We start from the raw sequence: 22776 nt of genomic DNA, 5'->3' as shown, positions 1-22776 counted from the left end.
CTTTCAGCAAGTGACAGCTTTGACAATAAATATGCAACAAAAAAAATTTTGCAGTGAATAGAAAATTGATCATATCGTGGAAAGCGTGGTAAATAGTAATTGGAATGGAAGCAAAAGACTTTCAAAACAATTGTTGGAGAAAATAACAAAAGTTTTTGGTCGTTTATGATAAAAACAAATTAAAGCGAATTATTTAATTATCAAAGTAAAAATTCAGAAAGTATTGGTTTTTTATAAGCAAATGTTATTGGATAACTGAGTTAACTTGTTTAAAATAAAGTGAAAACAAAAAAATTACTAAAAAAGGAATGAAAAAACATAAAAGTGTGTAAGTTATATGTAATCTCCGAAATTCTTTAAACTAAAATATAAATAAATAAAATAGTGTTAGTGAACAGCTTCAATGTAATAAATAAAAAATATAATATTAGTGCTTAAAAATATTTATGTGGTAAATAATAAGAAAAAATGTGTGTTTAGTGAATTCTAACGAAGGAGGATGCAGTTATATTTATACAGTTACCAACAATACATAAATTCTTTCGCAAAAATACGCGAGGATAAATGTTTTTGCAGTTAGTTTAATGCAGGTGAGCTTTGAAAAAATTTTTTATTAAATATTTAAATCAACATAGCCAATTTCACAGTGCGCCGTCATAAATTTAATTGTTTTCGTTTACATTTCTGAACTCTTCTGTTTTATTTTAAGTTTTATACATTTTAGCTTCATATCGACGTCTTATTGAATAGTGGTTACTCATTAACATTAGACTATTTATTTGCGTTCTAAATTTTGTGATATTTTGATTATTTCGTCTGTTCTCACTTCACTCACATTATTATTAAGGAAACCTAGTAATGCACATGGGGTATTAAAGGTGACATGTTCCCTTTACGTGAAGGTCATGCCGGTTAACCTGCTCCAGTTTCTTGCGATCGCTGCGTATTCGTGGAATATGTGCGCAGAGACTCTGCTGCGAGATCGCAGAAAATACGGTCTTCCGCCGACCAAATGTCCATTTTGTGCATGTGATGCCTGAATACACAGCGTCTATAAGTAATTTGTTTCTAGGAGGCTCTTGATTATCAGGTTATATAAAGTCTGCATCATTTTTGTTTGTGCCCTCCACAAATAGCTTCGTTTGGCGAAGTATGGACACTTTGGCCTATAACCCTTTTCATTGTTTCCGCCAGCCGGAGTTCTTCTTTGATGGTTGGTGAACTCCTACAAATGGTTCCGGTCCTACAGGCTTCATGTCCGCTGTACGTCCTTGCATCCAAATATCCAAGGAATTATGCTGTTTGAAGTACAGCAAATATGCCTGAAAACCTTACTATGGTTCTTTGTTCCATTATCCTACCCGTAGCTCTTCTTTGGTGGTGGGGTAAAGGACTACAAAATGATTCCGAACAAACAGGTTTGATATACGCTACTTTCCTAATCAATCTGTCAGTCAACTAGTTTTGCTTTACATACTTGTATCTTAATATCCAAGGATCCATACTGTCTGCAGTACAGAAAAAAAACTAACTAAGGCTCTGACAATTTGATTCTTTGTTCCACTATCTCAGCAAGGTTTCTTTATGCTACTTTTGAGTAGCCGTTATGTAAGTGTTTCTTATAGATGTTCGTTTTGAGTTAGGAAATCCAGTTCTGATTGTTGCCTGTAGTAATTTATTATTAATTTTCTGAGGTTTATCATATTGGTAATGTCGTCTACTTGGGGAATGCCAAGATGAAAGTTGAAGGAGGGTGCGTGGGAGTCTCGCCGTTGTTGTCTCTCATCTTCCGAATTATTATTACATTTCATTTTCCATATCCTCGGGATGTCATACTCAGGTGGTCAGCTCCGTAATTGGTGGGAGCCTAAATGTGAGTTCATATAACCCCATACCCAAGTTTTTGGGAGTCCAGGTTCTGTTTAGGTAGTTCTCTTGTTTGCTGCTATTGGTAATGTCGTCTAATTGGGGAATGCTGCCGAGATGAAAATCAACATCGTTCCGGCTGCATAGACTCGACTGTCGTGGTAATCTCGCCGCTGCTATCTCTCAAGTTCTATTAATAATATAATTAGCCTCCCTTTTATATATTCTGATAACGTCATTCTTAGGTTGGTCAGTTCCGAAATTATATATAGTGGGGAGAGCCTAAACGTGAGCTCATATAAAACTATAACCAAGTTTTTGTAAGTTTGAGCTCTGTTTAAGTGAATCTCTTGTCGCCGCTTTAAGTCCTTCGCTAAATAAAAAAGAAAGTTGTTTAGTTAAAATCTGGTTTAGCATTGCATATAAACATACAAGTATATGGTCAGCTATATCAATATCCTTTAATTTATTGTTGATGACAACTGCTAGTTATCACAGATATGTACATATGTACACTTGCATACACACATATGCATGCTGTCACTCACCGTTTACAAAGTAATAGAGAAATAAAGTTCAACATCTATCCCATTAAAAGTTTTACGTCTGAATAGCATATCAGTGTGACACATCCTTACCGAGATGTCCATTTTCTTTCTTCTAAATTAGGAAGAAGAAGTTGAAGAACACATGCGTCGGCCAACAACATTGAGGCCAAGCTGTATGCGAGTACCAGCTACTCGTATGTAAAAAAAGAGAGAAATATGCGCTTAAAAGTTGACTCAATTCATTACGGACATGAGTCATAGAAAAAAGAATATACAAACATATGTATATATAAGTGAGTCTCTAATAAATGTGATATATTGTTGTTGTATGCAGAGTTTTTGGCGCACGCTCCACTGCAATCACTGGCACTATGCAGTTTGGACGTGTCCAAACTTTGTCATTTATGCATGCAAGGCAATTAAATATGTATATATGCGGATATAAATTGTGCTTGCATATATATATATATATATATATGTATATGTGAGTGCGTGTGTTGAAGCCTGTTTGTCTATTTGTTTGTACAAATGCACTAATAAAATATGCTGGCTAGCATTTATATTCGTATTCAGGTCAAAGTGAAGCAAAATTTACGGAGAATGTTGAGGGCGCACAAAAAAGAAGGGCTCAAAAATTATAATTTGTCGAAAAATAAACAAAACTTGAATTATACACGAGTATATTTATATGTAAATCCAACTGCAATCATTTCAAGCAAAAAGCTTTGAGGTATACCATCTGAACAAAATAGCCTCTAGTTTGATTTATTTCTTTGCTCGGGTGCTGAACAGTTTCGACGTCATATTCATAAATCCATTGGTGGCAAGACCAATCCTGGTACGTTTGATGAATCTAGGGTTCTCAGCTACGCTGTCAAGCAGCTCTTTTGCGACTTTTAGGTTAGATTAGGTTAGTTTAGGTTAGGTTCACCTAAGTAGGCTGATATTCGTGAGACCACGATTAATCCCACTTAGACTGCTAGAGACGCTTCTTCGTATATCTACAAAGCGCCTAGATATTGAGTTGGCCAATATCTACTTCAGCCAATTCGCCGGATTCGTACAAAGTATGGTAACCAAGATGCTTCAACCTTAGTCCGGCGAAAGCTGGACAGTGAAGTTGAAAGTTTTTTTGATAACTTTATGATCTTCACTGAATCCTTTGTGCCACTCAAATACGTTTTTTTTAGTACGGAGAAGCAGTGAAATCCGGAATGCGGAATTTTAGTCCGCTAAACATCATTTACTTCCAACTCATATCTCTCCCTCGGAACCGGATTCAGTATTAGTCGCTTGAATTTGCTGAATAGGCAGAAATCACACGAAGCTAAATCAGGCGAATACGGTGCTTGCGGCAAGATATTGGTTGAAAATTTGGTGAAAAACTTACGAAGAATCAATGCAGTATTTAATGGTGTATTATCGTGGTGCAAAAACCAAGAGTTGTCAGCCCATAATTTCGGCCTCGTTTTGGGCATAGCTTTGCGGAAACGACGCACAACATATAGTATTCCTTTGACGTAGTTTTCGGCTTCGGCTCACCTTTGCTATGATATTGGGCATACATACTTACATCCAATAATGTGTATGTTTCATGACATTTAGAAAGGCGGAAAGCATTGTTTCACAAACGTTAATGCGACGTTCTTTTTCGAAAAAATTTAGTGATTTTGGAACCAATCATGCTTTCACTTTTCTCAGGTCTAAATGATCTTTCAAAAATGTTTTCACTAATCCTTCCGATGCCAGTAAGATCTTTGACTGGGCCTCTAAAGCATCCATGTCAACTCAGTTTTTGGATTACGTGGAAGACTTGGTCACATATTGTCTATTTATCCGGGAATGGATGTACAGAATCAGTTTGTGGGTTTACAGTGGTTTAGTTGAGGTACGCCGCCGTTGCTACCACATTGTGATGTTTTTGGTTCTCTCCTCTCTTTTTACTCCTGTAGGCAGCTCTAGTCCAATCGCGCGAATTCGTCTCCCTGGATGTCAATGGGCAGCATACTAGATAGAACTTCAGTAGGGTCGCTTGATATTGTTCGGAAAGTACTTCTTACTCGTATAGCAGAAAAGCTATGGTCTCAAATACTTGTATTTGTAATGATGTAGACTTCCCAAAGCACTTCTGCTTCTCGTATCCGTGATTCTATTGGAAACGAAAAAATTTCAAACAAACTGTACCTTTTTTTTAAAGGTAAAAATCGTCGGACAAATTTTTCGGGTCATAAACAAACAACTGTCAAATGCTCACTAATTGACATATGGAGATCAAGATATATATAAAAAAAGGACTTCTGGAAAAAAAAATAGAGCAATCCGGGTCAAATTTGATCTTGATTGTATGTTTGACAGCATTTGCCTTCTATATTTGTGACTTTCGTCGCATGGTATATTAGAATTTATTTTGCTTATTATACCACCTCCCATAATTGTATAATTTCCACTTAACAAATCAGAAGCCTTATGTTAATCTCAGATTTTTTTTACACCACATTAACGTTCAGACATATTTTAATTAATATTTCAATTTCCTCAAAATTCCATTTAATGCTCGATGGCTTCACCTAAACGGATTCCCAGTAATGTAGTGTATATTACGTGCAGCCTGCCGAAGGCAGTCATTATCTCGCAAACAAAAGCCATACATGCCACACATGCTTGCCTCGTTAGGCTGCACACACGCACATACACACATACATATACATATTACTATATCATATAAACTTTAATAAAGCGCCCACCTCCCCGCCATGGTAGATTTGTTCCGCAAGTAAATCAGTTTGATGTCAACTACGTCGCCGCTTATGACGTATCAAAGATGAAAGTGAAGGAAATTTGAATTTTTTTGACAGGCAATCGACTTGAATGATAGGCGCACACAGCAATTTATCGGTTGACAGCGGCGCAGACGAGCATTCGCGCATTGCCAATCGCCTACACGCATACATATATGCACACGAGTGTGTGTATATGTGTACATACGAATCATGCTTGTCGTTGTAAGTGCGCGATCTACAAGACTACGGTGCTGCTGCATGCGTACTCGTATGTGTGTGTGTAAATTCTTGTAAAAAAACAAAACTAATACAAATGTCTACACAGTCATCAGCCTTTACTGCCTTTCCGTTGCTTTGTGCGCCCTTACATATTTTATTGCACTCACACAAATACATTGACACACGGCACTTACAAGGCCCCCAACTCCTGTCCTCCTACTTGTATGCTTTATTCTTTGTCGTGCGTTGAATGGCGGCTGCAAGTTTGTGAAAAAATGAACACTAAAATGAAAATTCACAAATTTGTTTAGAATCGCTTTCAGCATCATTGCGTTCTCCTACAATCATTTACAACGCACACACACACTCACATATATCTACGTGTAGGCAGCCCATACCCTTGAGCTTGTTAAAAACTTGGATTATTGTGGCTTGGTTTGGCGTAATGGTTATGGTTGTGCAGAAGTTCGTGCTTCCTGTGTGGCTGTATGCAGCTATCTTGTAGTGTGTGTGCGTGTCTACATGTCAGCATGTGTAACTAAATCGTTTAAAATATAATATCCCTCGGCTTGTAACTGTCATAGACTTCTCAGCATACAATTTTAAAAATATATACATACATACCTGTATGGTATGTAGTGCATGCAATTTTACTCACATCCTGACTTCTGGCATGTTGTAAGTGAGCTTTCATTTCGTATAAGCCCTAAAGAGTTTTGTTATAATAAAATCCTATCTGTGCAGGTTGGTATTGTATAACGACTTACTTAGTAAGCTGTGATTAAGAATGGCTTATGAAAGCTTGAAGTAACTCCTAGTTGTTTGCCCAACTTGAATATATAATTTTTTGAGGTTAGGTTGATAGCGTTGGGTTGAGGGAATCTCATATACCTCTGTAAAGATATAATTTCTAATTAAGAATACTTGCTATGAACTTTAGTTGACAATAAGCACCTTGCAGAAAAAAGTTCCACACAAAAGAACTCTGAAAACCCCGGCGTTGGACCGACCAGGCTTTCTATTAACTTTTGTTGACAATAAGTGTACTTAAACGAGCTTTAAGTGCGCTCAAAACAAAATGCCAAAAGATTATGTTGATTGAAGCAGAAAAAAACTTGCCAATACTTAACTTGTTATCGACGACTCTTAAGCAATTTGAAGCAATGTTAACTTATCCCTTTCCTAACCAGTTCGCCAACTTTGAAGTAAATACCAGGCGATGTTGCCAATTTTCATCTTTTTCGATAGAGCATTACCTGAGGAAATTTATTTAGAACATAGTAGTTTTCTTAAGGGGTTATTTCTACTGGAGTGAGTGAGTGAGTGGACATGAATATAACGATATTTGATATATTTTTTATTCAACATAGTTCTCTTAACTCTTATATATATATGTACACTACAACCCTCCAACTATTCGTTATCATATTTGTAGTACGATTTGTCTTTTGCTTCAAAATAGGCCCAGTTTCGGCGTTCAACTCTTCATTCGACGAAAATTTATGCCCACAGAGCATTCTTTTGGGGTCTGAGGACTGGAAATAGTCGGTGGAGGCCAGATCTAGAGAACACCTGTTATATTTTTCAGGTAATGATCGAAGGATATGATTTTAAATAATAATTTTTCTGGCCGCTCTGAAGCGTATATTTTTTTCACAAAAAACAAACGACTTTTATTTTAGAAAGCCGCCATTTTGTCCTTCCATCATTACTTATATTCATTTGAGGAAAAATTAAATTTTAACTTTTTGGACTTAAAATAGTTTTAAGCAGAAAATTCTGACTCACCGGATCAGGGAAATTTCAATACCTTTTTTCGGAGTTCCTCCTGGAGATCGGCTATGTCATCAAGTGAATCCAAAAGTTTTCGAAATTATTCCTTGATTATTAAGGTACATTAAAATTACTATTTATTAAATAAAACGGCTCTTCAAAGAACTTTTCTTGCCTCAGCAAATCTATTTGAGGATATATTGCCTTTGATACTGTATGATCAGAAGCTAAATTTCCTTGTGAAGCATCACTTCGGACGAATGAGTGAATTCAGCCTATAAGATATATTCCCTTCCTTAAAAAACTGCTTTCTAATATCCTATTTAATATTAGATATTAGAATATCGCACATAACCAAACTTGAAGACTTTTGTTTTTTGGGTGACTACGAAAAAAATCGTATTAATCTAGGATGGACCTTAGTTTGTTCTGAAATAATCTGATCAGCCATGGCTGCCTGTATACATTCGCAGGATTCGAAAGGATTAAGTCTATATGAGTGGAACTGGTACGGAACTACAAACATCTCGATAAGAATTGTCAACTTGGCAGTATTCCCAGCGATTTCAGTTTGACGAACTTAGTAGGTTTACTTATGCTCGTCTGTGTGTCTCTATACACGCGAATAAGTTCCTCAGTTCTTGAGATTAAAATTTTCCAGATGTCTTTTTCTCTCTAAGAAGCTGCTCATTTCTTGGAACCGCCGATATCAGATCACTATAGCCTATACATAGCTGCCATACAATCTGACCAATCAAACTCAAGTCCTTGTATGGAAAACTTTTTTATTTGCAAGGGTAACTTGAAGAAACTTTGCACAGATTAATTTCCAAGGCAAGGTTACGATGCCCGAAGATATTGTTTAGATCTATATACTATCATATAGCTGCCATACAAACTGACCGATTTGAAGAGATATCTTCCTGAAACTTGCCACATATTATTTTCCAAGGTAAAGATACAGTCTCCAATCAGATCGGAGCACTATATCGTATATTTGCCGTAGAATCAGACCGTTAAAACCCAAGATAGAATGTTTGTATACCCTTTTCTGCTATAATAAATACACCCGTGAAGGGTAATATAGCTGCGGTGCAGTCGAATTTAAGATTTTTTGCTGCTTGTAGCTACTTCAGTACTTGTTTTGCACGAAAAGCTCTTCTCCTAAAATTCCTTTAATAATTCGCAGTTATTTTAAAGCGTTCGGATTTTATATGCGGAAACGCTGTACTTTTTTATTATTACAATTGTTATTCTTTATTTTCGGTGCAGCCGAATGCCGATTCCGCCTTATTTTTTCGTTGAAATTCCTTTTAAATTAAATACGCTTGTTGAAACTAATGCAACATTGCAATAAGGTCTTCTAAATTGTTCGGTATGCGGATACACATATTAATATACTAACAGTACACACATAAAGTACACACATATATATGTATATATGTATATGTGAAAATACAACAGCGTAAATATGTATAAAAACAATCAAGTAGATGGGTTAGAAAAACGTGTTACCGTTTCCGCTCTTTAACTGCATCATCATTTTAAAATTTAGCCAGCCAAGCGCACGCGAACGTACAAATACCGTTACACTAACGCATACCAAAGCGGGCGCTGTCAAATAGACACCGTCAATAGACAAACAAATGCCAACGAACGCAAAAGTAAATCTATTCCTTAAGCTAACAACTTGTGTGATTGCAAAAAAAGTAGAAATAAAAGAGATTGAGTGTAAAAAAATAGAAGCAAAAGCGATAGATATCTACCCGCCGCTCCCAAACACGCTTAAGTAATCTAGAAAAATGCGTCCTAATCTAAATTAACAAGCACTTGAAATCCTTGAATCCTCCATGCTCGATAATGCAAAGTAACGGAGGAGCGGCTGATATCTACAGGAGCTCCGCTGGCAGGCTGGATGGATGGTTGGCTGGGTGAAATGGCGCGAGTTTCGCACAGAGTGACAGCGGTCGGAGACACATTCAATATGTCAATGTAAATAGTTTTAGGCACCATTTCCTCATTATAACCTCCTACCATAGGCAATGGCAATACCGTTAACGCCACCGCCAAGTGACAGGAGCTGCCCTGGCTCGGGGTAGCTGCTGGTTTTGTTAGGCAAGAGATACATAAATAAACACATGCAATGATATACAACAACAAGTACAATAACAACAACAACAAACGAGTGGAATGTATAATAAAAATGGAAACATTGAAATGTTGCAGACAACAAGTGAAAATGTAAAAATCTCGTAATTCTAAGTGAAATTCATTTGAAAAGTTTACGTTTTTCTTTGCGCCATTTCGTGTGAGAATCCTTTTATATTCCTGTTTGTATGTATGTATATGCATATAGCTTCGCATGCCACGCTTACTTTGCCTGTCAAGTAACGGCTTTGACGTACACACACACACACACACACACATGGAGCCCACAAAGTGCCGAGCGGAGAAGTGTCAGTAGGAGTGCCCGCAGGCAGCCAAAGCGAAGGCACAGCCATGCAAGCACACTGGATTCAAGTGACTTGTAACTACATGTGTAGGTGTCTTCAGATGCTCACACATATACAGCAACTCACACCACCTCATACTCATTCATATGTATGAGGAAGTGGGTATGTGTTGTTGCCTGCTTGTGGCTACAGCTTATGAAGCGCACCTCACGTTTATATCAACGCTTCTAGTTTTTCTTTTTTTCTTTTCTTCTTTGTTTTTTTTTTATTTTGTGTTTTGGTATTTTACTACTTTCCTACGGCTGCCATTCAAAGTCATAAAAATGAGCGGCGGAAAAAAGTTGCAAGTAAACGAGAGTCGTTGAAGCACTGCACTAAGTTCCGCTTGCCACACGGCTCAGCACTGCTTGTCGCCAAACTTCACGCCGCTTCACTCCAGGCCACGCCACATCACTTCATTTAATAATATACCTATTGGCGTCCAGACGCCCACGCCTGACACTGGCAAGGGTTAGCAGAGGACATGTAAATCCGACAGTGCCAACACCAACGACGCGTCGTCATCATCATTGTCACTAGCGTGCATTGCCGGCGCGCTTACCTGTCGTCGTCGCTTTGGGCGTGTGAGTTGCGATATATAGCTGTGTCTAATGGCATTACAGTGACTTGCGAAAATGTGTTCTTACAGAAAGTTTACAAAAAATTTGAACAGTGGAACTCTACTCCTGGAAAATGTGAAGGTTCTGAAAAGTTTTTGCCATTAGAGCAATATCGGTCGATGACTCAGTTCCCCTTTTTGAAAGGGACAAAAGTTGTCAATCTCATATACTTAGACACCAGTGAAAAGTGTGCGAGATAGCTGAAAAAGAAAGCATCCCGACTGCCGCGTGGATCACATTCTGTTTGAAATATCGGGCAGGAAGAAACTGTTGGCGGGTGGGTACACTGTTTGCTTGCTCCGGACAACAATTGTAACCATGAGGTCACTTCCCTATAGTGTTTGACTGCGTTTAATCGCTATCCGTAGAAGTTGAAGTTGAAACATGGATCCACTGACATGCACCAGAGACCAAGGAACGCTCGAAACAGAGGTCTAATTTGGTAGGAGGAGAAGACTATACTTTCGCCAGGATCAAACTGATCGAATTAGACTACGAACATCTGAAGTTTTCAAACTTAAAAAAGAGAGTCACGCACGGAGTCGAAGTGAGTGAAAAGGCTTTTTCAGAACTCTAGAAAACGTATTTTTTAGACGGTTTAAATAAGTTGGAGGATCACTGGGTCAAGGGTTCAACCCCTCAATAGTGCTTGAACCTGTTTAAGCGCAATTCTGCATCATTGACCGTCACCGAAACACGGATCCCCTGGTACAAACCAAAGGGCAAGGAACGCTCGAACATTTGAACAGTCTTCATTTGGCGAACCTACTTTGTAGAAGGCGAAGCCTGCGCCTTCGTCAGGTTAAATCGATCGAACCGAACGAACTTCTGAACCATCCACCGTTTTCTCCAGATATGGCTCCGAAGGCCTTTCTATTGTTTCCAAATTAGAAAAAGTTACGCAACCGAGTCGAAATTTGAATCAAATAAGGATCAGACCTCCAGCAAATATATTTTTCAGATGGCTTAAAGAAGTTGTTGCATCACTGGGTCCAGATACAAAAAAAATATTTGAAATTAAGTCCTGTTGTTTTATATCGGTTATATTCCGGTTATATTTCCCATAACAAACAGTAATCATATTTTTATGCATTACTGTTCATATCTTACACCACTACAACCATCTATCTCTGTCAACTTGATATATTTGTTTGTATGTTTATTTGCTATTCTCACTGTTATCGAGACTATCACTGCGCTGTGTGCTCTCAACTATTTTTTTTAACCGACACTACTCAACTTCATTTTACTTGTAATGAAGCTGGCTTGCGCCTCAAAGTATGTGACGGTCTACTGGCAAGCATACACACACTTACATACATGAATGTGTCTGGGGGTATGTAAGAAAAATGCAGCACCCAACGGTGCATTGGTGGCTTTGCGCACATTTTTGCCGCCTTCAGTGGTTGCTAAAGCTGCACGTCTATCATTTTGTTAGCACAAATGACGTAATACATTGTGTTTATTTATAATATTTGTGTTTTCTTCTCTGTGATACTTATTTTTTTATTGTTATATATTTTTATTTTTTTCGTTTATTTTGTTTTGGTTCTTTTTTTGCGGCAAACTAACATAAAACGTATGTTTGGCTAACCGAACCACGCAATAAGCTCCACGTAAGCGTTCCGTTGCAATATATTTCGAACGTTTTTTCAACCTGTCAAAAATTGCATGGCGGCGTGTGTATATTTATATGTATCTATGTATGTACATATATATTATATATGCGTTTGTATTTTATTTGCAGCCGGTTTGGCAGTTGTTATTTCCTCTTGAAAATATTTTCACGCTCCACACGCCTTTTGTGGCGTTGTATTTAAGTGTTTTCCGTATAGAATTTTTAAATTTTTAAAATTTATTTTTAGACATACATACATGCAGACATGGTAAAATGCCAGTATATGTGTACATCTATGCGTTTAATATTATACCCTGTATAGGGTATGGCATGGCATGCAGTTTCTACCAGTCAGTAGTAAACGTCGGAGATATTCCCTCACTTTTTGAGATATCGATCTGAAATTTGTCACACGATCTTTTCCTTTCAAGCAGCCGCTTATTTGTGGGAATCGCACCACTATAGCATATAGCTGCCATATAAACTGAACGATCGGAATCAAGTCCTTGTATGGAAACATTTTTTATGTGACGAGCTATCTTCACGAAATTCGGCAAAACTTATTGTCAAAGGCTACGCTACAACCTTCGAACAAATTCTTCAGATCGAAGCACTATAGCATTTAGCTGCCATACAAACTGAGCTATCAAAATCAAGTTGAAGACCTTTTTATTCTCACATATGCTGCAAGAAGTGAATTCGTATAGGGTATTATGGCTTTGCTGAAGTTACCATTTTTTGTTGTTGATTTTTTTTTAACTTTTTGTAATAAATATATTTTTTTCGGCTACACCCACGCGTTAAACTGTTTTCTTTCACTCCGAAAATTCGCGACAAACTTTTCGTGCCACATTTTTTGGACAAACAAAAGCACGCAACCACATACTTGTACAGACAAATATAAATACATACATCCATATATATATATATGTGTGTATATGTACCGTGCGCTATTCGAGCTTCAGGTGGCGCTTAGTTGCCGCCTCTTTAGTTTTTCGCGTATTTTTCATTTATTTATTTATATATACATATTTATATCTTCTGTTTTTGAAATTATTTGCTGTAACTATAAGCCATAAATAAGCGTACATACATACGTATGCACACATATACAAATGCATATTGTTTTTGCTTATTTAGACATCCGCATTGCTTGATGAGGTTACGCTCGCAAATTCTCGCTCGCTATACGCTGTCACTCTTGACGTTTCTATTTGTTGCAGCCCGGCGTACTTATTTACACATTTGCTGTTGCATTGTTGTTGTTGTTGGCCGACACAAAGTGCATATTTTCTTTAGCGTGGCAAAAATAAACTTGAAGTTAAAGCGTAAACGCCAAAGTTTCATGTTCACCTGATTTTATGTATGTATGTTTGTGTGTGTGTGCATTTTTTATAGTTGACGGGTATTTATTCAGTTCGTTTACACCATAAAATTTAATTTTTAAACATACAGTGGGACGATGTGTTGCTAACGGGTTAATTTTCCTTTTAAACTGCGGATCGGGACCAAGAGTGCTGATGCAGTACTGAAAGATCTAGAAACTATTGCTCTTAGCTTTTCTTTGCATTTTCATACAATTTTGTCTCTAGGTTGAGCACGGAGTAGGTTCCCGCTGTTTCAGGGACTTTTTTAAATTGCGTCTTACTCTTTATTTTTAGTAAGCCTACTGACATTTATAACCTTTGGAGACTGAAGGAGATCTTCTTTAGTCGCATTTTTTCCATAGATGAGATATAATAAAGAAATTTTTTAAAGTTTCTATGCCCTAAACCCTAAATTAACTCGTAGGAAACGTTTCCCCTCTTTGCCTCTCTCTCAATTGTTTGTATAACCAATACCCTAAATATTGAAGTGCAAGCATGAGGTCATGAAGCACACAAAGACTGTGTTAATATTATACTTTTTCTGAGAAACAGATGTGGTATAATAAATTTTATAGGGTTTATATGCTCTATATGTCGTAAATTGTGCCCTACAAAATTTTGTATCTGCCTCTCTCTCGATTGTTGTTAATACCAAGACCTTAAATATTGAAGTTCAAGCTTGAGCTCATGATCATTCTAGGAATCTTTGTATCTGCCTCTAATACCTAAAAATATTGAAGTGCCAGCTTGAGCACGTTGAGAAACCACACAGATCTGTTGACATAGCATACCAGATGTATAATAACTCGAAGTCCTTCCTAAACGAACCTTCAAAATTTACCAAGTTGGCTCTCAATTTCCGAAAATTTTACACGAGTGAGCTCAATAAAGCTAAACCGATTATTCTAATAATATTTCTTTGAGAACTGACTTACCACAAACCAGTCATATAGTCAAGTTCTAAGTAATAGTTTTTCCACTAAAAATTTTATGCACACATTCGGCATATGTGGACCACTGTACGGACGCACACATGCCGAGAGCGCCAAAACGTTACTCTACTACGGTAAACGATGAAACGGCAAAACCGTTTGTGTGCATATTACACTTTCGCTTTTATTGCGACGTTTTCGGTAATTTACAACGTGCAACATTGGTGAACCACCGCACGCACACGCACGCAACTGCTTGCCACCGAAGAGCGCATGTATTATATATTCATATCTGTATGTATGTGGGTATGTGTGCGCAGTATCTTCCGAAAATTCGAGTTTCATGCCAACTCTGTACCTCACCACTACATGTACGCACACACATAGCAAATGTGGCGGCGCATTGAGCGCATCAACGGAACTTTCAAAGCTATACTCGTAACAACAAAGAAATGTTACGGCAATAACAACAAAATGAGAGCAACAAAATATAAAAAAAAAAAACAAAATCAACAACAATAATATTAAGAGCAGGCGAAAGTGGTAAAAACATTGGTGGTAACAAGAAATTGGCAGGGAATATGCTACCTCAACTCACTATAAAAGAGTTTGTTGGCTGGCTACACGTAGACAGATACATTTTTATACCCTGAACAAAGTATAATTTCTGAGATATCGCTTTGATACACGTAATTACGTCCCCAAGAGGCTGTTAATTTGTCGTAATCGCCGATATCGGACCACTATAGCATAGCTGCCATAGAAACTGAACAATCGGAATCAAGTGCTTGCTTTATTTGACGAGATATCTTGACGAAATTCGGCACTGATTATTTTTTGAAATAAAGCTATAATATCTAAAAATTGTTCAGATTGAAGCACTAAAGAATAAAGCTGCCATGCAAATTGACCGAAGAAATCTAATTCTTTTGTGGAAACATTTTTATTTGTGAAGGGTATTAAGGCTTCGGTGCAATCGAAGTAAACGTTTTTTTCTTGCTGTACATATGTACGTACGTATATATGTGTGCGTATACATGTGTATTGAGCATGTATGGCTAGCGGCACTAGCGGATGCCTGGGTGCTGTAGTACCATTACGAGCAAGCTTACAGCATCATATTCTATGAGTATGTGTGTATGTGTATGTGCGCTGTAAGGATGTGCGCCCAAAACCACCCTTTACTAGTTTACTTAAATAACGAAATCAACCAGTGAATGAGAGAAAATGCAAACCCATACAAACAAGCATATGTGGCAAGCGTATAGGATGTGAGGTTACGCTGTGTATTAAGGCAAAGGGGTATAAATATAGCTGGATAAATGCGCACTTGTGTCTGTGCGCTTGTGTGTGTACGCAAGAATATGCATTACACCGCAAAAATATGAAAGCATGTGTGTGTGAGCGGCAGCATTCCTTTCGTCATCAGTTTGGCGTCGCTGCTGTTTCTAATAAAAACAAGCAGAGGTAGAAGAAGACTTCCAATAAAAAATATGAAATACTGCAAAAATGGACAAAAGCAACAGGAAGTAAATTGAGATGCTGAAAGAGCAACAGCAACCAAAACAACAATACAGCCAACAACAAAGCGCAGCAAAATAAAATTTAAACGCTGAAAATACAATAACATCAAAAAGAATGTGAAGTTAATCAAAGACAAATTCACTTTCTTTTTTTTCGGTTTTGTTTTCAAAACCTACCACAGTAGCTGTAACAGTAAATATCCCATATGCTATGCTAATGGCTATAAAATCTCTTGCTTTTAAATATTTTTTGATGAATATACTGTTTTCATTTGAATAGCTTTCTTATTTAATTTTATTTAAAGAGATAATTTTTTTGGTGAGTAAAATCACCAAGTACAACAAAACTAAAATTAAAATACTTTTTTTTTGCAATTGTGCTTGCCCTCACTTAACCTCAAATATAACCGCGCTTTTGCGGTCGCTCAAATTAGCAATTCGTTGATTAAACGAACCGTCGCTTGCTGTGTTAGTCTTGCTCTCGCGAGTGAGAGCTGAAGTTTCAGCCAGACATTTGAAATCTAATGGTGATGGTAACATGCAATTGGAGCACGATTGGGGTATTTGAGATTGTGATTTTTGGTTTTTTGAATAAAAATGCGATAAATATGTATATTCCGACAATGTGAACCTAGCTTTTATAGAAATATGAACGATATGTCATAATAAATCTGTTCGTTTAAAGTGGAGAGAACGTCTGAAACTTCTTGAAAGGGCAACTTTCCAAATTTTGACCGTGTTTTCCATTACTTTTTTTTTTTTAGTAATGTTTGTACCATTTCTTAAGAGATGGGTGATTAATATAAGGTAGTCGAAAAAGTCTTTTCGTATTTTTAATCAAACTTCAATTTATTATTTTTATTATTTATAATGAACTTTGATGAACCAAATATGTACCAATTTGGTCGACCACTTTTTGCCATTATTGCGCTAGAGGCATTATTCCATCAGTGTAAAACTTTTCTGGTTTTTCGGCGAAGAACTGCGACAAGTTACTTTCACTGGCTTCTTTTGAAACCAACTTTACTCCATTAAGGGAGTTCTACATGGACCGAAACAAATAATAGTCCGATGGTCCAAGGTCAGGGCTATATGGTGGTTGCGTCAAAACTTCCAAGCCAAGCTCTTCCAGTTTTTGCCGAGTCCTCAAAAATGTGTTTGGTTTAGCGTTGTCCTGATGGAAAACGAAGCCCTTTCTGTTGTTGTTGTTGTCTTTTTCGCATATTATTGTCATATTTGATTCATTCTTCATCTCCTGTTACCATTCGCTTCAGAAATGGTCCGATTTCATTTCGTTTAATCAAAGAATAGCAGATGTTAATTCGGTCCATTAAATTTTTCACACACAATTCATGTGGCCAGCCTTTTTTAAATGATTCAAACCCGTTTTTTTCTTCTTTTTTTATACAAAAATTTCAAAATATAACGAATTACTTCATTATTTTCACTAATTTTTAAAGATCTATAACTTTTCAACTTCCCCGAATATTTTTTTTTTTTTTGGTTAAATGAAGCTTAAAATCTCACCTTACAAACACTATATGGTAAGACACAATGTGATTGGTAGCACTAGATCTATACGACTGCAACGACATCTATTGACAAAATACGAAAAACCTTTCTGGTCGTTTAAAGTGGAGAGAGCGTCTGAAACTTCTTGAAAGGACGATTTTCAAAATTCTGATCGTTTTGTCAATGATTATAAACCTTTGTTAGAAGGTGAGTCCACTTAACAGCACAAAAAAATAGTGCGACAGATGGCGCTGTTGTCCCATTTGTTTAAAAAGTATGAATTTACCGGTTATTTGGTTATTTTTTTTCTTTCCATAACTCGCATATGCTTTATTGGTACAGGGGGCACTCTGCTGACCAGCATTCATCCCACCCACTTTGTCCGCACATTGTCATTTCCGTTGGTACAGAAAATCCAGGAAATATTCAATGGACGTAAAAAAACTAACGAAATATTCCATATTCTCGCTGCTCACCAGTTTTCTTTACAGTTTTCGCCTTTTATTTGGTTGCTTTTCGGCTACGCTGTGCGCTGTTTTGCGTAAGCGTGAGCGTGAAGTGTGCGCGCGTTTGTGTTTGTGCGTGGCGTGATGCACATTGTCGGTGAAATTGCTTAACTGTCGGTGGGTAAAATGTTGTCGCTTGCACAATTGTTATTGTTGTTGGCTTTATTGCTACGCCTTTGTTGCCACATTTGACTGTACGCGCATGGAAATACTTGAAGTACGCACGGATATCCGGAAACGGCTGTGAATTTGTACTCTCGCCTGTGATGCTGCTATTGTTGCTGTTGCTGTTGCTGCCATGCCACTTGACGTGCAATGCCGCTTTCCGTTCGCTGCCCACTCAACCACTTATGATCATTGCATTTACTCTCGCGCTAGCTTTGTCTTAACTGTCGCATAGTCCTCGTCGTCGTCGCCGTTGCCTCCGCCGCGCTCGTCGTTATTGTCGTTGTAGTCTGGCTTTCGACGCTCGGCGTGACTGCTGAAAGTGCCCTGGCGTAGGGCAAGTGCAAATTGTTGTCGGCATGGCAGTGCCGCAACTGTGCCTTGGTGTCTATGCGGCGACGGCAGCGACGCTTGTTGTTGCTGCACCCTAAGCGCGTTGGCCAATTTGCGCCGCTTAAGCAGCTTTGCTTCCGGATTTAAGTGCAAAAGTGTAAAATTCTCAACTCGAGAACGGCATGGCAAAAGCACAAATAAGCCAAGGGAAAATTGTACTAAAAATAACCCGAAAAAAATATGAACAAAAACAACAATAACAAAATCAAAACAGTAAATGCGCATGCAGCAGTGCCGAGCAAAGAAAAAAATCACGCTTGCAGCTAAAGCGCAAATAGCAGCATCCGCCACTTGTCCCCTACGCCGCGCCTCGCCGTTCAACGGCAACGCCACTCCAACACCCTGCGGCATGCTGTAGTGTTTTTGTAAGCTACACACAGTCGCCTGAAGTTAAGTCATCGACGGCAGTGGCAACGGCTGCCGGAATGTGGCACACTACAGTGTCCTTGTGTTGTGTGCCGCCCTGCCTCGGTGTGTCGGAAGTGCATAGTTTTAGTTTCTTGAAATAAATACGGCTCGCTCTCACACACACACATACATGCACATACATATGTATATATGTATGTTTTTCGGTGCAGTGTGTGCGCACACTTTGCATTCTATGGCAGAGTTTGTAACTTTATTGTGGAAAATATTTTCGTCGAAATTCTCGCAGTTACTTGCATTTGGCGAATGAAAAGTTTTTATGCAAATACCAAAATTGCTGCTTGCTGTTTGGTGAGAAAAACGGATTTCTCTCCTCTTTTTTCTTGATTTTCTTCTAAATGGCATGTCTCTGGCTACAACGCTAACTTACACGTATACATATACATATTTCATACATATATACATGTGAATTCATGAATATGTGTACGTTTATGTGCATGTGTGTGTTTGTGTGTTTACATGCATATTTTGAGACCATTAAAATGCAAATAATATTGTAACAGTTGTTGTTTTGCTAAACGAATAGGATATTTTAAGGAAATATCATATATTTGATTGAGTATAATTTAAGCGATTGCATGCAGTGGAAGTGTTGCAAAGATTTTTAAGAGGATTTGAATGCGAAGGAAAATCGAAGGATTAAGTGCAAATGTCTGCTTGCTGCACTCGATGGAATTAATATTTTTCGCATAAATAATAGAAGCAATAAAACAAGGCAGCCACGAAGCTCTAATACGCTACACTGGTGTATTTCTTATACCATAAAACCATAAAAGGGTATAAACAGTCCTTCAACTTGATTTTGAGCAGTCAGTTTGTATGGCAGCTATATACTATAGTTGTCCGATCTAGAAAATGTCTTCTGACATTATAGCGTGGTCTTATGGTTAATGGTCTATAGCGAATTTCGTAAAGATATCTTATCAAAAACAAAAGAAGTTCATACAAGGACTTGGTTTTATCGGTCAATATCTATGGCAGCTATATGCTATAGTGTTCCGATCTGTACAGTTTGTTTGAAGATGATACCGTTGTGTTAGAAATTAATTCACGTAAAACTTCGTAAATATATCTCACCAAACAAACAAGTTTTTCATACAAGAATTTGATTTTCAGCGGTCAGTTTGTATGACAGCTATGTATATGCTATAGATGACCGATCTGAAAAAAATTTTCGGAGATTGTACCGCTGCCTTTAAAAATAATTCATGTCAAATTTCGTGAATATATTTCGCCATATAAAGAAGTTGTCCTTATAAGAACTTGATTTTCAGCGGTCAGTTTGTATGACAGCTATAGGCTACAGTGCTCCGATCTAAACAATTTGTTCGGAGATTTTACCTTTGCTTTAGAAAAGAATTCATGACAAATTTCGTAAATATATCTCACCAAATAAGAAAGTTTTTCTTATAAGGACTTGATTTTCAGCGGCCAGTTTGTACAACACTTATAAGCTATAGTGATCCGATCTGAAAACTTTATTTAGAGATTATATTTTTTGTTTTGGAAAATAAACTGTGCTAAATTACGTGAAGATATCTTGTCAAATAAAAAAGTTTTCCATACAAGGACTTAAGTTTCGTCTTTCGGTTTGCAAGGCAGCTTATGCTATAGCGATTTATGCTACATGTGGCGGGTATTATAGCTTCAGTGTAGCAGAAGCTAACGGTTTTTACTACTTTTTCATTTATTTTTTTTTTTTTTGTATACGATTACTTAAAGTAATTTATTTTATGTATTTATTCAAATGACGCTTGAAGCCGCTTACCTATGCTCTGCAATGAAAAATCTTGACAGTTGCATACTCCCACTTGTCCTGTAACTTATCTTATTTTCCCATATTCTGTAATTATCAATACATTATACTTAAAGGCAGCCAAAAGTATTAATTCGTTTGCGCTCAAAATTGATGGCTTTGATCGATTAGAATTGCCTTAATAACTTGATGTATGTATATATGTATGTATGTACTATATGTAAGCATATACATACATACTACTGTGCCCAAAAAATAAAGTGAGATTTGAAGCTTATACATAAGTATGTATGTAAAACATATATCTATGTATATGTAGTTATGTTGATCTGTTAGTTATATTGTGTAAGTGAAAAATATAACAATTTACCATTAATTGAAAAGGATTCACTTTAAATTATATGCCAACTGACTTATATTGTCTGCAAAGCGAGTGATGAAAGGAAATTGTGCAAAAAAAGTTAATTAAAAATTATGCTACGCAAAGGTATTAATACCAATAAAATGCCCATAATACGTAATGCACACACATACACACATATGTAGCATTAAGGACTTTAAATGCAATATGCTGCGCAGACATCAACTGGCCGTCACGCATACATACATACATTCGAATGCGTCTCATGTGAAAGTGTGCACTATTTATGCGCGCTAGTGTATGTGCATATGCGTGCGAGTATGTGTGTGTTAATTGTAGCGTAAAATGAAACTGATAATTAAATGCAATTCTGTTGGTTGGTCGGTGGGTAATGCGTTGAGTGCAATTTCCAATTGGCAAATGAATGAATATTTAAACAAACAAAAACGGTAAAGCAACAACAAAAATAAAAAAAAAATGAAAAAAACGAAGAGGGTTCCGCATAACGGTAAGCCATACGGTTTTTTATTATTATGCTTTATTTAATTTCGCTGTTTAACTGTGCAAACACTTTTATCTGACTCGTGTTGCACGCACAAAAAGCAATAGCTACAAAAATGTTGACAATATTTTCTTGCCGAAGTTAACTAAATACTTAACTGCGTGCGCTTTTGTTGTACTGCCAACTAAAGAAAATTACGATTTTTACGCTAAAGTATTCAATTACCAACAGTGCCCAAAGTAAAGTGTAAGGGTTAATCCTGCAGCGCTCGGCCATTACGCCATTCATGCTTATTCAAATGTTGCAAACGCGTTTGCTATTTCTTATGCCCTCTACAGGATATTTTCAATATTCACGCGGCTTTTTCTCCCAAAGGTGTTGCTCATTTGTCGGAACCGCTTATATTGGACCACGATAGCATATAGTTGCCATACAAACTGACCCATCGAACTTAAGTGCTTGTATGGAGAACTCTTTTATTCGACAAGATATCATATTGGGATTTGGCACAGATTATTTAAAAGAAAATCTACATTATCCGAAGAAATCGTACAGATCGGACAATTATAGCTTATAGCTGCCATACAAACTGATCCTTCGAACTCAAGTCCCTATGAGGAAAACTTTTTTATGTCGCGAAATATCTTATCGAAATTTGGCACGAATTCTTTTCTAAAGCATCGGTATAATCTCCGAACAAATTGTTCAGATCGGATCACTATAGCACATAGCTGACATACAAAATGACCGCTGAAAATCAAGTTATTGTATGAAAACTTTTTTATTTGACAATATATTTGTACGAAACTCGGTATAAACTATTTTTTAAGCAAGCGCTACAATATCTGAAGAAATTTTCTAGATCGGACCACTACAGCATATAGCTGCCATGCAAAATGACCGCTGAAAATCAAGTTGAAGATCTTTTTATACTCTTTTATGCTATAAAAAATGCAACCCTGAAAGGTATTATCACTTCGCTGGAGCCGTAGTCAATGTTTTTTCTTTATTTATTAATATACATACATACATATATATGCCTAGGTATGTACCTCCGCCTGGAATGACCAACCTTGTAACGCATAGCTGTGGAATTAGTATTGAGGCAGGCAGCGCGTCGGTGTATTTTTGTTTAAATTTGCTTGCATATTTCATGTGTTTTCATCTCTTTTATTGCTACTTTCTTCATTCCACGCCATTTTAGCGCGCACACTTGCACACCCCGTCAATGTGTGCGTGCTGCAACGCGTCGAGCGAGCGTACGAAAGGCACAAGGAGATTGTTGTAACTTTAAAAGGGCGCTTGCAATCGCTACTTAACTTTTAAAAGGATGAGTTAGTATCGTTAAACGAAGTAGTAAATGGTGGGCGGCTGCGCCGGTGTGGCATGCGTTGTCTGTTGTTGGGGTGTACAGTGG

At 37.3% G+C, this 22776-nt stretch overlaps 1 protein-coding gene across 3 annotated transcripts in view; it reads left to right on the top strand.

The window, feature by feature from the left end:
• Positions 1-421: 421 nt before the first annotated feature.
• The window catches only part of LOC120777359, a 176382-nt gene continuing 154027 nt past the window's right edge, over positions 422-22776 (top strand). For all 3 annotated transcript variants that reach the window (XM_040108628.1, XM_040108629.1, XM_040108627.1), the window contains exon 1: positions 422-590. The gene's annotated coding sequence lies outside the window, so the exon portion shown is untranslated. The remainder of the gene's footprint in view (positions 591-22776) is intronic.

The sequence above is a fragment of the Bactrocera tryoni genome, chromosome 5 (genome assembly GCF_016617805.1).
Source record: "Bactrocera tryoni isolate S06 chromosome 5, CSIRO_BtryS06_freeze2, whole genome shotgun sequence".
Taxonomy (NCBI): Eukaryota; Metazoa; Arthropoda; class Insecta; order Diptera; family Tephritidae; genus Bactrocera; species Bactrocera tryoni.
The sequence above is the reverse complement of the archived record's forward strand: the minus strand, read 5'-3'. Positions and strand labels throughout refer to the sequence as shown.